Consider the following 14,620-nt stretch of genomic DNA (forward strand, 5'->3'; position numbering starts at 1 on the left):
GCAGGGCAGACATTATGTCTTAAAGCTCCAAAATAATGTTCTTTGACTCCAAGTCTTGCATCCTGGGCACAACTGGGCATCTGGGTCCCCAAAGCTTCAGGCAGCCTCACTCCCACAGCTCTACCAGGTGCAGCCCAGTGGGCTGCACTGGTGCCTGCAACTTTTCCAGGCCGGTGTTCCACTCTGGTAGCTCCATAAGTCTGGGGTCTCCATGGTGGTCCCGCTGCCTTGGCTCTACTAGACATTTCCCTGGTGGGGGCTCTCTGTGGGGGTTCCAACCCCACTTTCCTGTTCAGCATTGTTCTGGTAGATGGCCTTTGCAGTGGCTCCACCCCTGTGGCAGGTCTCTGCCTGGGCTTCCAGGCTTTTCCATACATCCACTGGAATCTGGGTAGAGGCTGCCATGACTCCACTGCTCTCACATCCTGCCAGCCTGCAGACTTAACATAACTTGGACGCCACCGAGGTTTCGGGCCTCTACTCTCCAGGGCTGCTGCATGAACCAAACTTGGGGCCCCTCCAGCCGTAGCATCTGGGATGCAGGGAGCAGGATCCCAAGGGCAGCTGTGCCCCAGGTCTGTCTTCCAGGATAACTCAGTCCTTCTAGGCCTCAGGGTCTGTGATGGGTGGGGCACCTTTCCAGACTTCTCAAATGCCTGTGGTGCTTTCCTCTCATTTTCTCCACTATTAGCATCTGGCTGCCTCACCTCCAAGATAACGTCTTTAGCAACCAGTTTATCTGCTTCACCCTTGCACTGTTCACCTGCTCTCCACTTCTTTACTGCATGGCCAGGCTGCAAATTTTCCAAACCTTTACTCTCTGCTTCCCTTTTAAATTCTGGCTTTACATCATGATTTTGCCACCATAACTCAAGGTAGGCTCTTAAAAGCAACCATGCACCTTCCTTACTGCTTTGCTGCTTAGAAATTTCTTTGGCCAAATGCTCTGGTTCACAACCCTTAAGTTCCAACTTCCACAAAGTCCAAGGGCATGGACACAATGCAGCCAGGTTCCTTGCTATGGTGTAGCAAGGGTTATCTTTTGTCCAATTCTCAATAAGTTCCTCATTTCTATCTGAGACCTCATCCTCTGCATGGCCTTTACTGTCCACATTTCTATCAGCATTCTGCTCACCACCACATAAGTCTCTAAGACATTCCAAACTTTCCCTCGTCTTTCTCTTCTTCTAAGTCCTCCAAACTCCTCCAACCTTTGCCCATTACCCAGTTCCAAAGATGCATCCACATTTTCAGGTATCTGTATAGCAACACCCCACACTTTGGTACCAATTTTCTGTTTTAGTCCGTTTTGTGTTGCTATAACAGAAATACCTGAGACTGGGTAATTTACAAAGGAAAGAGGTTTATTTGGCTTACGATTCTGGGACAGCTGTGTCTGGCATGGGCCTCAGGCTGCTTCTACTCATGGCGGAAAGTGGCAGGCAGCTGGTGGGTACAAGCAGATCACACGGCGACAGGAAGCAAGACAGAGAGAAGGTGCCAGGGTCTTTTTAAGCAAATGAGCTCTTGTGGGAACTAATAGAGCAAGAACTCACTCATTAATCCCCTCTCCCCCAGGGAGAGCATTAATCCATTCATGAGGGATCCGCCCCCATGATTCAATCAGTTTCCAACAGGGCCACATTGGGGATCAAAATTCCACATGAGTTTTGGAGGGGGCAACACATCCAAACTCCATCAGATGTCTTAAGTGTCTTTTGTTCCTTTCTTTCTGATTTTCTGTTTGTCTTCTGTATTGTTGGTTTCTTGGGTTGTAGATAAACTTTTTTTTTTTTCTCTTCATTGTTGGCATTTTTATTTTACTAGTGGGTTTTGATTTTTCTTGAGTTTTTATGGCAGAGGTATTTATTTTTCAGGTACCAAACCCAGTACTCCCTTGAGAATTTCTTGTAAGGGTGGCCATGTGGTAGTGAACTCCTGCAGTTTTTGTTTGTCTGAGAAATATACTATTTGCCCTTTATTTCGGAAGTATAGCCTTGCAAGATAGAGTATTCTTGGCTGGCAATCTTTGTCTTTTAGTATTTTGAATATATCATCCCATTCCTTTCTGGCTTTTAGGGTTTGTGATGAAAAGTCTGATGTTAGCCTGATTGGGGCTCCCTTATAGGTGATTTGACGCTTCTCTCTTGCAGCTTTTAAGATTCTTTGTCTTTGAGTTTTGCCAATTTGACTATAATGTGTCTTGGAGAAGACCTTCTTGGGTTGGATACAGTTGGGAATCTTTGAGCTTCCTGAATCTGAAGATCTGTGTCTTTTCCTATACCTGGCAAGTTTTCTGCCACTATTTTGTTGAATATGTTTTCAATGCAATCTCCTTTTTCCTCCCCTTCTGGAATACCCATGACTTGGATATTTGAGCACTTAAGGTTGTCTTATATCTCTCTTAGATTTTCTTCAATGTTTTTAATTCGTTTTTCTTTTTTTTTACTTTTTGTCTGCCAGTGTTATTTCAAACAGCCCATCTTCAAGGTCAGAAGTTCGCTCTTCTGCTTCTGCAAGCCTGATGGTTAGACTCTCTGTTGTGTTTTTTATTTTGTTGAATGAATTCTTCAGCTCAGCAAGCTCTGCTACATTCTTTTTCAAGGTATTGATTTCCTTGTACATTTCTTCTTTCAGGTCCTGTATACTTTTCCTCATTTCATCTTGTTGTCTAGCTGAGTTTCCTTGTATCTCATTTAGTTTCCTTAGAATTATCACTCAAAATTCCTTGTCAGACATTTCAATGGCTTCTTGTTCTATAGGATCTAGAGCTCGAGAGTTATTACCCTTTGGTGGTGTACTTTCTTGATTTTTCATATTTCTGTTGTCTTTTCTTTGATGTTTAGTCATTGTGGCTAGGGATTTCATGGTCCACTGTTTTGACACTATTGTCTGGCTTGGGTGCTGCTGGGGCTGCCAATCTGGCACGGCTGCCTCAGTGTCTGCTTGGTCACCTGCTGGCACCTTGGGCGCATGGTCACCTTGGGTCTTGGGACTCTCCGGGGAGGTGCCTCTCTGGTCGGTGCACACTCAGCTGGGCTGGGGTTGGGGTCTGGCAGTGGCGAGGCCTTCTTGCTAGGTTGCGCGCTGGTGCCACGGGGCATGTGGTCTCCACGGGACTCAGGCCTCTCTGGGGGGGTGCCTCTCTGGTCCACACGCACTTGGCTGGGCTGGGGATGGGGTCCGGCGGCGGCGAGGCCTACCTGCTCAGTCCTGCGCTGGTGCCACAGGGTGCGTGGTCTCCATGGGATTCGGGCCTCCGGATCAAAAATATTTGAAAAATAAATAAATAAAAATACAGGGGCTGGCCGGTTACCTCAGTTGGTTAGAACATGGTATTGTAACATCAAGGTCAAGGGTTCAGATCCTCAAACCAGCCACCTGCCAAAAAAACAAAATAAAATAACAACACAACAATAAAAAATAATCCAAATAAAAAACAATACAGTATAACAACTATTCACATAGCATTTATATTGTATTATGTATTATAATTAATCTAGAGATGATTTAAAGTATGTGAGAGAATGTGCATTAGTTATATGCAAATACTATGCCATTTTATATAAGGACCTGAGCATCCACAATTTTGGTATCGCCGGGGAGGGTCCTGGAACCAATCCTCTGTGGATACTGAGGGATGACTGTATGTATGTCAAAACTCACCAAATTTTGCACTCTAAATATGTGCAGTTTACTATGTACCAATTAGATCTCAGGAAAACTGTTTAAATTTTTAAAATCTTTATTTGCTTAAATAAGTTAAGGTGGGTTTTCTACTACTTTTAACTGAAAAATTCTTAACTGATGCAGTCTTCATGGTTAGGCAAACTATGCTTAAATGATACACTTAACCAAAGTCCAATATACCCAGTGCACAATGGTAGAATGAAAACTAGATAGCCGAAATTAAAACTACCATTTGAAAAAGGGAAAAGGACACAGCACACAGCAGTCACTACCAGTCCAAGTTCTTACTAAACTGAGTTAGCAAAGATTCCCTTCCCTAGTAGCAGAATGAGTGCCTTGACCAACCAATCTACCTGCTCCCAACTCTGAGTCTGTTTGGAGAGAATTTTTCTGGCCCAATGTCTCCCTTGTCCCATGGAAGATGGTTATTGGGGAGAATTCCCCTTCTTGGAATTGTATCCCTTTAGTGGTCCATTTCTTATTGTCAGGTTCAGTGTTTCTGAAAGTGTGATCTGTGATCCACCTGAATAGGAATCACCTGTTTAAAATATAGACTCTTGGGCCTCACCCCTGAACTACAAATCGGAATTGCTGGAAGTAGGGCCTAGGAATCTACATTTTACAAAGCATTCTAGGTGACTCTTAGGCATACCGTATTAAGAAACATTGGATTAAGCCTTGAATTGCCACCCTCATGTCATACAAACAAAAGTGCAATTTAGGTTTCAATGTTATTTCTTCTCATACTGATAATATCTTCTTAGACTGCCCTAACCTAATGTTTCTCAAACTACGGTCCATAGTGTTTTGGAAGTCCAGAAATGTATTCTCAGCTGTCCATAAAATCTTCATAAAATATTTTTATTTTTATTTTGATGATAATCTAAGTACAACAATTAAAAGCATGTAGATTTGGATGACTGCCTTATAATCAAGTCCAGCCATATAATTTTATTACATTGCCATTGCTTTTTTAATAAGATTGGAACCCAGGCATGTTATTTCAGTTGTCGGGTGTATAACAGTTTCTATGACTCCCTGTCCCTAGCTAGTGATGTACAAGCATGTCCTAGTCCTTGTCTCAAAGTGTAGGTATAGGAACTCCTCTCTGACACCAGTAGATGTTCAGGGTTACCTGAAAGCACCCCTTTAAGTGCTTTGGCTAAAGGTCCTCACACATTGGCTAGATGGTTGTGGTACAAAGTCTTGAAGCACAGACAGTATATTGTTTCCATTCATGTGACAGGAGGGTAGTGAGAAGGTGAGGTCCTGGGCTACAGGCAGGACAACTGTTCTCTCAGGCAATGACAAATGATTAGACAGCAAGATCTTAAAGCACAAGTAAGGTAATGTTTCAATTCATGGAATGGATGCCTTTGAGATATAGCCTCTGGCCATGGTTCTGGGTTTAGTTCTCTGGTCCAAATCAGTATTTCTCGTGGCACTACTCTTCCTGATCCATCAGCCTGGCCCTTCTCAGGCCACTGATCAGCTATGTTACTACACCCAGTAGCCGGTCTCCATTACCTTGAAAGATGGGTAAATATTTTCATTTTTTCAGGATCTCAGCCTACCTCCAAGGATTTCTTGCCACAATGTGTGTTTTACAATTTGAGCTGTCATAACCTACTACTACTACACTTTGCTTCCAGTAAAACTTTTTTGTGACTCTACACACACAAAAAAACCTCACCCCCATCCCCCATCTCATAGCCCTCTCCAAGAGAAAAAGGGATTGGTCATTTTCTAGAACTGGTGCAAAAATTCCTGTGTGGTGGTTTCAGGGTGATTGAATCAGCAATCAAATGACATCATCAAAGGTGCAGGGGCTTTCATGCTTTTTTCTCTGCCTTCCTCTGCTGACAGCAGATCTTCCTTCCTGGTTGCAAGATGGCTGTAGCAGTGCCAGCATTGCATGTAGACACAACAACATCCTGTTAAGAAGTGGGGAACTTCCTCCTGTATGTCTCTTTATGTTAGTGAAGAAAACCTTTCCCAAAAGTTCCCCAGGAGACTTCTGTTCAGGGCCTAGGACTGGGTCACACGGCCATGCCTAAACCAATCACTTGCAAGTGATCACCATTGACCATTCAAGATTCCACCACCACCCCAACACAGGGCTTGGGTAGGGCTCTTTCCCTAGGGCACATGACCACAACAAGACTGAGCTTGCCAGGAAGAAAGTGGAAAAATGGATTTGGGTAGACAGCCAGCATTACCTGCTTTATCCATCTATCTCCAGATTCCCCATGGATGGGTTGTTTGGTTCAAAGGGTGCTACACAGGATTTCCCAGGGCTGTAGGCAGGTGGGCAGCTTGGCTGTCTCCATCTCCCCACTCAAATTCACTATCTAAGTCCCTCACTCTCTGATGGTTTAGGTACAGTTTTCCTCAATTTCATACAAAGCTGTATCCCTCAAGAGATTTGTTCTTCCCCTCTGTTCTGGGTGGTGGAGGAGAGGGGTTGTTCCCTGTCTACCCTGGAGTATATGGGATAGTTTTCCTCACCAATTCCTTTATGAGAAGAGTTATTTTGGTAGATCACTTTATCTGGATTTGCTCCATGTTCTGTCTACACTTTGCACACAGTGGAAGGGCTCAAGTTTTCTTACCACATGCCAGGAAGTAGCAGTCAAGCGATGGCTCACAGGGCAGCCCTAAGTATCACAGCAGCACTCAGTGCCCTTACCCCATTGTTACCCTTGCTTTTGTCTCTTCTTGCTCATGATGAGCAGCAGTAGTGGCTAGCAGGCAGGACTGAGGGTAGTTAAATACTGAATGAAGTTCCCTGTAGTCTTCCCTCCCTCACCCATTCCAAATCAGAGATCAGTGAACAGCTGAATGTAATAGTCAAACACCAAGAAGCCGCAACAAAACCCATGGCATTAATTCATCCTCGTGGCATTTCAGGTGTGTGCCAAAAATGCCTCATATTGGTTCCATTGCCATTGCTGACCAGGCCTGAGCATCCCAAATATGTTTAAGGAAAGTCAGTTAAACTCCTCTGGCTGTAGATCTCCCCAGGGATGGTGGGACTCAGTCCTGAGCTTCTGCACCCTAGCTAATTGAAGTACTGTTGTCAGCAAATTTAAATCTAGGGGAGAGTTTATAAACTGAGAATTTTAGAGCAGAAGCTCCCTAGAGCTGTTATACCTAGACTTCTTATCTTTAGAACCAAATGACTGCAACCACAAAATATTCTGTGGTGCCTTTGTCCCCAGTTATGTTCAGGTGCAGCCCACTAAGGGATCAAAGGCAATGGCTTGCTGAGAAAAATACAAAGCACTCTCAAAATCTCTTTCTCCACCCACCACTACCACCCACTTGCCCCCCAGATCACCCAAGTCATTATGCCAGGCTCTCTAGACAAAGAAGTTGTATTCTGAGGATAACACCAATTGCTTTCTCTGCCTTCCACAGGGCACTGAAGCTTCCGGTACAGCACCACCAACCCCCCCCCCCCCCCCCTTTTAGGCAGTTCTAGTTTCCTCCAATCTTACAGCAAAATATTAAGGCCTTAGGGAGGGTAGAAATAGAGCTCTAGTTTCTTTCTTTGATCACTTCCCTCAGCTCAGGGTCAGCCCACTCTGCCTTCCCCTAGTCTGCCCCCAAATGAGGTAGCAATGACTCATTTAGTGCCACGTGACACCAAGCAGCCCCCAACTGTCAGCCTGTGCTGGGTCATTTGCTGCTCTTTTTGGGTGTGCATTTGAACCCACTTCCTCTGGTTGAGGACTTCCCCATCTATGATTCTTGGAAGGAGATAGAGACTGCCTTCCTCTACAGACTTAAGAATGCCACGTTCACTCTCCCTTGCAGCTAGGGTGCTGGCACATAACCTACTCCAGTCACCCTAGACTTTGTCTTTGGAGCTAGAGGCAAAGAATCAAGGACCCAGGAAGAGTAGCTCTCTCAGGCAGTGCTAGCTAGCATCTGCAGCAAGATGGAGCTCTCTGCAGGGCAACAGTGGTGAAAACTGCAGACTGGAGCGCTCTGAGGTGCTGCAGTGGGTTCCTCACCAGACCAGTTCTGTAGCGTGGTTTGCGTGTTGTTTCTGGCTGCAAACCTGCTTCACAGCCTGCCTACTGATTCTGGAAGCTGCCCAATATCCCTTTAATGAATTCTTTTTCTGCCTAAATCATCTAGAATCCCATTCAGTTGCTTGCAATCAAGGATCTGGACTGATACACAGTTATACCCCCTTCAGGAATTTGTCTTACTTTTGAGAAGTCTGAAAGGGTTATGCCCCCAGGGAGAAGTTTCTATGACATTTCTTTGTAGATGTCCGCTCTGTTAGGAATACTAAAATTAGTGACTGTAAGTCTACCCACCTTTATCCCATAGTATCTAGTTTAGTACCAATGAGCATATAAGTTCTGAGCAATGCTGGAAAGCCCCTTTCAAAGAGCTCTTGCTCTGGTGAAAGACTTTGTAATGCTTCTTGAAATAATTAGCTTCATGACATCCTTTATATAGCAGACCTGATCTCTGTGAGCACATTATTTTGAAATGGGGATTTAAGTTGTGCTTTGGCAGGAACTGAATATTCAAATGTAATGAGTTTAATTGATTATGAGAGTGTTTCTTTTGAGATGATGCAATAACTGCCTGGTATTGAGCCTGCTCCTCCAGTGTGCACTGGCAGGACGGCTTTCAAAGTTGACCTTGGTACATTTGAAATCTGGTAAGCAATTGGTTCTCTCTCTAAGCCTTGGTACAGAAACTGGCCCTAAATGATGAGGCATTAACAATGCTCTAAAATCTGACCAAAAAAAAAAGCTCTTGCTAGAGCTTAGAATTCCATCCATGGGGGTCTGTCAGGGAAGAGCTTCAGCCTGTGGGGCCATCCCCTCCTCCCATGAGTGCCTGGATCCACTTTTCTCATTTATCTCTACCTGCTGTGCCCACTTCAGGAGAGTCAAAAGTATGCTGTATTGGGTGTTGTGCTAAAACTGCCCACACAGCTCCTGAGCACCTGGGGCTTAGGGGGTAGAGAGGGTGTCTGCATGACAATAATATATGTGCTGGCAAGGGAATCTTGGGGGGCAAGGGAACTGATATATATCTTGATTGTGGTAGTGGTTACATGACTTTAGGCATCTGTCTAAACTCATAGAACTGTACACCAATAAGAGCAAATTTTACTGGATGTAAATTAATAATAAATTTTAAAACAAGAATATGCATACTGGAATATTCATTTTCTATGTGTGAATTGTGGCTGCACAGTGGCAGAGCATGCAGGCACATGACCACAATGGAGGACAGTGTCTCCAATCTAATCTAAAAGCACTATGTGGCTGTCAGCCCACGCTTCAATAGCCACCTCAATTATGTAATTCTATAATTTGTGAGTGACTGCCCATTTTAGGGCCAGGAATTCAAATTTGTGAGGAAGGTACTGGGCTTGGCTTTCTTGCAGGCTTCTACTGAAGGCCAAAAGAATCTACTCCCTTTTCGTCTTGACGTAGTACTATTCCTAGACCTTAAAAATCTGACATCTGTATGCACTAATGAAAGCTCTAGTGGGATTGCCGAATGCCAAGAAAGCAGTTTGCACTGAACAGTCCATAAAGACCCAATTCCCAGTCACAGGATCAACTTTCCCTAAAAAGTTCTGTGGGTGGCTGCATTCCCACCATTTCTCCTGCTTTGTTCATGAAGCCCGTCTCCATCATCGCCAGCTGCTGTGCCACACACTCTTGGTTGACCTCCTATCCCAGCAGTTCTCAACTTTGGCTGTAGTTTAGAATCACCTGGGGAGCTCTTAAAAACCTGGTACTCAGGCCACCACCCAGACCAATCAAATAACAATCTCTGGGGTGTGGAGCCCAAGCATGAGCATTTTTTAAAAAACTCCTCAGGTGATTTCTTTGCTTCTGGGGGGGGGGCATGTTTCTATTTCATGGACTGGTAGGAATACAGGAAGAGGGATGTATTAGTCTGCTTTGGCTGCCATAACAGACTTAGTGGCTTACACAACAGAAATTAATTTTCTCACAGTTCTGGAGGCTGGAAGTTCAAAGTCAAGGTGCCAGCAGGGTTGGTTTCTCCTGAGGCCTCTTTCTTTGGCTTGTGGATGACTGCCCTCTTTCTGCCTCTTCACATGGTCCTCCCCCTGTGCATGTGTGCCCCTGGTGTCTCTTTGTGTGTCCTAATCTCTTCTTATAAGGACACCAGTCAGATTGAATTAGGTCCCACTCTAACAAGCCTCATTTTAACTTAATCACCTCTTTAAAATCCCTATCTCCAAATACAGTCACATCCCGAGGTGTTGGGGATTTGGGCTTCATCATATGAATTTTGGGGGGACACAATTCAGCCCATAACAAGTGAGATCATGGTCCCTCTAATACTCAAACTTCTGTTAACTTAACCTGTCAGGTTTAATAGCCAAACTTATTGTCCTTTAGGAGTTTGGCTGCCTGCATGAGGTAGGAGACTAGAGTTGGTATTCTCCCCATACCAACTACTGCTCCTCTTTAGACCAACATAGGGCAGTTCTGCTTTGCCTCCTGAAAGCGCTGGAATAGATCAGAATAGGACATTAATTAAATTAACTCCAAGTTCCCTGCTGCATCCCAGACTGTAAAGTTTTTTCCTGTTGTATTTCCCATTCTATTTTTTTTTATTTATTTTTTTATTTTTTGAAAGATGACCGGTAAGGGGATCTCAACCCTTGACCTGGTGCTTCCAACACCATGCTCTCCCAAGTGAGCCAACCAGCCATCCCTATATAGGGACCCGAACCTGTGGCCTTGGTACCATCAGCACCACACTCTCCCGAGCGAGCCATGGGCCGGCCCTATGTATCTCCCATTCTAAATTATGCCCAGCAACCTTGTCAAATGGAGTTCACCAGAAATTGTGTTCAGCCCAAATAATAGCATAATAATATTTCAGATAATATATGAATGTCCAAAATGTAAACAATATGAAATCTCCTTACTTCTGAAATTTTTAGGAGAAAGATTAATTCCAAAAATCCAGAGTAACTTAAGTCTGAAGTTCTTTTCTCCCTAATTTCTGTTTCTGCTTAGTCTCAGCTAAAGGGCCTCCCTCTGAGGTGTGGGGAGAGTGGAGTTCCTTTGGCAACTGCAACCTAGGCTGTCATCCCCTGGAGTAGGCGAAGTTCCTGAAGGACCTCCAAGACAGAATCAATACAATGCCAAGATTCTCATATGCCCCACTTTCCAAGAGTTCAAAAAGGTAATTAGGCACATAAGATTTTTCTGGCACCAATGTCACATGTACAAAATGTAGAAGAAAATAACACAAAGAAACAACCAGACAAATCCGGTAAGTGGAACATTCTGCAGAAAAATTGGCCTGGTATCTTCAGCAAATCTATATCACTAAAAATGGTGTCTGTACTAGATTAAAAGACACTTAAGGGACATAAGAAGCAGATGCCATGAATGGTCTGGATTTGGATGGAACAACTGTAAGGGACATTTTTAGGTCATTTTGGGAAATATGAATAGGAGCTGGGTGTTAGAGAGTTGAAAATTTACTGAAATAGCAAAATGGAGGTTGATGACCGAAGAAAACCAGGCTGAAGAACAGTACATGTAGTATGATCTCAGTTTGGTGATAAAATAAAAGCATGCATAGATGCGTGCATGCGCACACACACACACACACACACACACACTCTGTAGATGATGCACTAAGTTCTTATGGTGGGATTTCTGGGTGGTGGAAAATTTACTTATTTATTATATTTTTGCTTGTCTATATTTTCTAATTTTCTATAATGTATATATATATTGCTTCTATATTAATAAAAGGTTATTTAAAAGAAGTCAAAAGCAAAGCTCAGCCACCGAAGCAATTATCCCAAGCAAAATTATGCTACCAGAAACTAGTACACAATACAGTCCAGACACACACTGCTATCAGAAAGCAAAGCTAGTAGTGGAGACAGTGATATCTGTGGTAAACATAGCAAACAGAGAAAGAGGAAATCGTCTTGCTTTCAGGTTCAGCAGGAGACAAGTTACATCGTGCTAGTTTTCTAGGGTCCACAACCTCTAAGCTTAAATGCTGGAATTTATCAAGAGACTATGGCACTCAGTTACCGCATTGGGGGAGGGGGAGGTTCCATGTATGTTTACTGTTTTCTCTCTCAGAGAGTGGCATTTGAGACATTCCTGTCTTCTTGAAAAGTTAGAGATTTTCTGTGGTGACACTCTTAGCCCTCAGGTCATTGAGGCTTCCTTCTTCAAAGTCCAGTCTGTTTAAAACCTCTTAGGTCCCCATTTTGAACCTTGTGCTCCTGGCATCCCAGCATTGCCCTGATGATGGGCTCGGTTTGGTGACAAAGTCTCCACACTCTCTTGTGAGCAGGCACCTCTTTTTGGAGTAGGCATGGCATGGCTCTCAGCATGGTTCAAACCTGTATTAGGTGTGTTAGTTTACTATTGCTGCCCTAACAACTTACCACAAACTTAAGTGGCTTAAAACACACATTTATTATCTTATAGGTCTAGGTCAGAAGTCCAACACAGGCTTTGCTGGCTGTATGAAGCCTGCCTCTTAATGATGGTTTCTCCTTTACTTCCAATGTATTTGACGAATTACCCTCAGTGGAGTACTCAACTGACATTCAGATGCTTGTGCCCTTGGGCCCTGGTGAGGAAAAGTTCCTCTGCCTTGTGCTTGCTGCCCTAGTGAAAGGCCTTTGAATTTTCCAGGCCTTAAGAATTTCGGCAACAGCAGAAACAGTTTTCTGTCCACTCTTGTGGCTCCCTTTTCTCCTTTGAAGCAGGCTCAGCTGAGTTTCCCCTTTCTTTTTAACTGTGAGAAATGTGAAAGCTACAGAAAAAGTACAAAGAATATTATAACAAAAACCCATACTCCCATCATCTAGAATTGTAGATTTTTGTCATATTTGCTTCCTGCAGTTAAAAAAATCTTAGAGATATAGCTAAAGTTCCCATTTAACCACCATCTGTATTGCCATTCTCCTCTGAGGCAACCACTATGGTCGGGAGTATATTCTCATCCGTTTTTATACTTTACAAACATATATACATCTATAAACTATATATGGTATTTTTTGTGCATATTCCATTTATGTAATTGTATCATTTTTTATTCAACGTTATGCTTTCAAGACTATCCTTATTGCTATATGTAGATCTAGCAGCACTTGTGCAGTGTTCCATCATATGACCATATCACCACATTTTATTTTTTGACAACATTTTGACAAATTGCTCTCCAGAGTTGTTGAACCAGTTGATATTCCCACCATCAGTGCAGGATGTGGGCTTATTTCCCCACATTCTTCCCAACACTTTTGGGAGATTTTAAATATTTGTCTGCCTAATTGGTAAAAAAAAAAAAAAAAAGATACCTCACTTTTGTTTTAATGTTCGTGTGTGACATGTTGCTCACTCTAGGCTGATTTCCAAAGCCCATGGAGGGCCTTGGCTCCTCTGCCTAAGCAGGAACTGAAATTCCAGCACCTACAGCTGGTGTCAGTCCTGGCTCCTCGTCATCTGTGCACATGTCTCTCTCTCCTTTATGGGTCTTCACTCTGTTTCTGACCCCTGGAGATCTTTTTTTGTTTGCTTTCAAATACTGCTGTTTATTTTTTTAACCTGAAAAATATTTTATAAAAAGATGGGACAACTTTTCCAAATTCAAACTAAAGAGATACAACAAAATGCAATGCGTGAAACTTGACTGGATACCGAGTTTTTAAAAAGTCTTGTGAAGACATTTGGGGGACAATTAGGGAAATCTGAATATGGTCTGGATGATATCAGATGATAGTGAAATATTATTTATTTTCTTAAGTGTGATAAAGGTTTTGTAGTTATATAGGAGAATATCCTTTCAAGATGCACACTGAAGTATTTAGGGATGCTGTAGTCAACTTATTTTCAGATGGTTCAAAAATTAGATAGAGATAGATAGATAAAGCAAGTATGGCAAAATGTTAACAACTGTTGAAACTGAGTGGTGGGCATAATGACATTCATTGTACTAGTTTGAACTTTTCTATGTGTTTGAGATTTTTCACAATAAAAAGTTGGGAACATTTTACACTAGATTTCTATGTATTTGAAACAGGGCTGAAGGCAGGTTCTAGCAAATTCTCAAATCACCATCTTGAGCCAGAAGCTCAGCTAAGTTTTTAACATTTTAATCTGCTTCTTAGGCTGGTCATCTTTCCTTATCTAAAGTGTGCATGGCTATATAAGTTAGGATATAGGTCCAGCTTCTTGTAACAGTGACCCAAACTAACAGAGGCTTACATAAAACAGAAATGTATTTTTCTCAGATGTAACAGACCAGAAGAAGGCAGTACAAGGCTAGCCTGGTAACTGTTCTGTGAGGTTATCCAGAGAGTCATTCATTCTCCTTCTCATCACTGTTAGAATGATGTTCCCAATCATATTACAAAACTGCTCACATTTTAGTCAGCAGGATGAAGAAGGGGAAGAAAGAGGGTTTACCTCTTGCATTAAGGGCTCAACCCAAAAGTTGTGAACATTGTTTCCAGTCACATCTCATTGGCTAATATTTAGTCACACCTAGCTGCAATGGAGAATGGGAATACAATCTTTAGCTGGCTAGGTGTGTGTATATCTAAAAAGATAATTACTGTGAAATAAGGTGAGATATTGGAGGACAATCAGCAGTGTCTGACATGATGGCTACTGCTTTTTGAATCACAGTGTGTTCCTTCCTTTTTCTTTAATTTTGCTTTCAGGCTCAGCCATTTGCTTTCCTAACAAACTCCTCTCTATTTTATCTTGTGAAATTCATCACAGTGAAAGAAAGATATGCAGTCAAGAAATTCTGGATCTGGCAAAAGCACCCATTGTTTGACAATTCTTGTCTAGTTTCACCTCACCAGAATTGCATAATTCCACCAGGAAGGATTCTCCTACTAAAATCAATATCTATTCCAGGC

Source organism: Cynocephalus volans, chromosome X (genome assembly GCF_027409185.1).
Source record: "Cynocephalus volans isolate mCynVol1 chromosome X, mCynVol1.pri, whole genome shotgun sequence".
Classification (NCBI taxonomy): Eukaryota; Metazoa; Chordata; class Mammalia; order Dermoptera; family Cynocephalidae; genus Cynocephalus; species Cynocephalus volans.